Raw genomic sequence first — 3,614 nt, forward strand, 5'->3', positions numbered from 1 at the left:
GGAAGGGGGGACGTGACTAATTAAAGGGGCTAACTAACTTCTTGGTGTCATTGTCCTTCACAGTTTATGTCTTGAAGACCTAGTTATTTGTGCTAATTTTGGTTTTTAATAGCGCAAAGAATCGGGATATATCTCTATATGATTGTGTATGATTTAACAGCCTGATTTAAGTGGCTGCTATTTTTGTTTAAATCTTGCCCAGCCCACACTGTCATCCCTGCTGTCACTATCTCAGTGCTCTCAGGCACCCTGACCAGGCCAGGGTGTGCCTTTGGCACTCTGGTTTCATGGCTCTCAGATGTTATCTGTTTTCACCGCACATTTTGGGGGCTGGATTGTTTATCCAGACATTGATTGTTTTTCAAAAAAGTAAAAGTAGTTTCTAGGCAACCTTAATGAAAGGTAAGAACATGTTAGTTTGTTCATAATTTAAATGACTAGCTTGTTTACTGTGATGTTTGGTTTATTGTAAGTGGCTGGTTTAGCTTATTAGCAGTGATCTGTGTAAATATGAGAACGAGAACAACAAACCACTAGAGGATCACAGAATGATTATCAGGCTTTTTTCAACTTTAGAATGTTTTTATTTAATAGTTTTATATTGTGAAGTTCTTAGCATTTAGAATGCTTTGCCCTTGAAGAAATACTAATTGCATAAGGTAAAAGAGAATTTCCTAAAGTCTTTCTTAATGCATCTCAAAGAAACATAAAAATGCATAGATGTATAAATGTTTTAAACTTACTTATATTCTCTGTACACTTATGCGAACATAACACGTGCTGTGTGTTATAACTGCCATTCAACAATTTTTTTCTCTGAAGTACAGTTTTGCATTTTTGTGGTTGTCCTTTATTAGCAGGAGTTTGGACCACTAGGCTTAGGAGGAAAACTCTGGCCACAAGGACTGATGTTCCTAATTTTCTTCTCTGAAAGCATAAGGATCACCCCTTGTTATGCAGTCAGTAATCGTTAGATACTGAAATCATCTAATGAGCGTCAAAATGTTGCTAAACTCAAAATATCAGCAGAGACATATAAATCCTTTTAGAAGAACACTGGATGAAATATATGTGCTTCCTACAGGTAGTCAGGGACTGAGGCTGTATTTATGAATGCATTTAATAATTAAATTTTTGGAAGAGTCTGGGAAATAGAATGTATTGCTGCTATTACCAGTTTATATTCATCCCATAGAGTGTTTTCCTGTCCAATCTGCAAATATTTGGGCACAATTTCTGAAGGAAGAGCTGACACGGCCCAGCTGGAACAGTGTTGTATCACTGAAGGAATGTAGAGTGTTTTGAATAATTGGTGAAAAACATGTTTATTACCTCCCTGTTATGGTATGTTAACTCTAAAACATAAACATGCAAATCTTAGTGAATTGATACTGCCCTACAAACCTCTGTTTGGAAGTGCCATGTCTTTGTTCATATTTCAGTAAACTCTTTCTAGGCATCAAGATTCTGCATGCTTTTCAAGAACTGTTATTTCTTTTGTGGTATTTGGGTTTTACCTTTGTGCACAGGATTATAAACACGAGAGATTTACTTCAACAGTAGGGCAAGTTGACTGGAAACAATATCTGTTCTGGTTTGATTAGGTTAAGCCAAAAAAAGAGAATCCGTTCAGGAAAGTGTAGCTATGTAATATAATAACCCTTTATCAATTCACAGAATCAGCAACATTCTTGGTAATTTGCCTTGTGTCTGAGCAACATGAGATCTGCAGACCATAATTTCTTCTGATTTTTTTCAAAGCCAAAACACAGCATTTTGTCTCTCATAGAACTTACTTTGTTTTCTAGTTTTCCTACTTATTTCTATAGGCCTATTCAAGCAAAAACATAGTTCTAATTTGGAATGAAATGGCACTAGGAAGAAAACCTAAGCTTTTACTTACCTAGAAGTTACAGCTGTAATGAGCTCTCCAGAACTACATGAGGAGAAGCTGTCAAGACAAGAGCTGACACGTATGGAAGGTCTCCCTTTCCCTACAAGCTTTGTAGAACGTAGAATGTAAGAAAGTCACAGGGATGGGAGGAAAAATATTTGTTGCCTTACTGGGTAGTATGTGAACAATGGGTTTCAAACGATGAAATTCTTGGGCCAGGTGTGTTGCAGTTGAGGGTGTGACTCTGCTACCAGTAGCATCCCAGGAGAGATTTTCATAGCTGGGAAAAGAATCTTGTCCCAGTGCTCCTTTGTTCATTATACTGTGTCTGAAGCAGAGATGAAACAAGAATGGTTGATGCTAGTTGTAGGTTACTCCAGAAGCTGAAGTCTGGTGATGGTCAGCCTCTGGAAATTAGGACAATGTTGCTCCTGGGCAGGCGCTCCAGGGCAAAGCAGGACCTGGCTGTGCATTCCTCAAACTTACATCCCTAGGCATCTGGATTAGGAGGCCTTCTGTAACCTTTTAGCAGGGATCACATCCCACCCACCTCTTTTGTTGCCTTTTCCTCTCCTCTGCTCTTGACTGTCTGCTTTTTCTTCCTTGTGACTTTGCTGCTTTATCACCTTTGAGCCTTTCTTCACTGAGAGAAGCCTTACCGGATTTGTCTACTATTTTCTGTTGTTTTGGTATCTCTCCTGTTTGTGTGCTACATAAAAAGTAAAAGCTTAGAGTTTGTTTGTTTGTTTGTTTTTAGGAGCTATTTGGAAAGAGCATTAGCATTGCTGAAAAGCCTACAATAATCAGGAAATGAATGGGAAGGAAAAACTGCAATTCACAGGCAAATATTTTGCCTGATTCTTTGCATTCTCAATTTAAAAAGCCTCTTGTTTTTCTTTTATTTTATTATTAAAGTACCCCAGTATCTTAAAATAGCATTAAGATTAATAATATTTTGTGACTTTTACATTACTTTTTGAAGTGCTTTTCATTTCCTTCAGTATTCTTGCTGAGTAAAGAGCACAGCTGAATGCCAAAGCCCAATACAGGGTGGTTCAGGTTGAAAATTGGCACTCAAATACCAATGTCAGGTATCTTTGGATTGCCTCCAGATTTATTAAATTAGGATAAATGAAAAGAAAATGGCTTGGATTGTTTTAGTTTGGTGGAAATGTTCCTTCTTGGAGAAATGGTGTCGGTTTGGGTTTTTCTATTACACTCCTGTATCACCTAAAGTATGGCTTGGAATAAACCAATCTGCTTTGATGGAAGCCCTTAATTAATTTTAGTTAAGGGAAAGTGGTATTATGAGAGTTAATTGGCCTTACTACCAAAAGCTGTAAGTCAGAATTGAAGTGCTGTTGCAGGCTGAACTGAATTTACTGGAACAAAATTGACAGAAACAAATTGCAACAGGACTTTATTTGAAATGTTATTTTATTTTAAAAGTGCTGAAATTGGTCAAGAATAAAATATAAATGGAAAAATAAGTCATCATAAACCCAGAAAATTTCTAGAAAGAAAATCTGCCTGGTCAGACACCCAAATTCTGTCAATGTGTAATTCCCCTGTCTTTAAATGGAAAGTCCATGTTCCTTTTTCTTATGGCATGACTTTATGGAAAAAAGATGTGTCACTCTGCATGAAGAGTCTCAGCTAGAATGTCTGAATGGATGAATTCCTTTTGAAAAGGATAAAAAAAGTTTGTGTTTTGGAAGCT

This window comes from Empidonax traillii, unplaced genomic scaffold (genome assembly GCF_003031625.1).
Source record: "Empidonax traillii isolate 1590-97213 ecotype Southwest subspecies unplaced genomic scaffold, ASM303162v1 scaffold129:size1329583, whole genome shotgun sequence".
Lineage (NCBI taxonomy): Eukaryota > Metazoa > Chordata > Aves > Passeriformes > Tyrannidae > Empidonax > Empidonax traillii.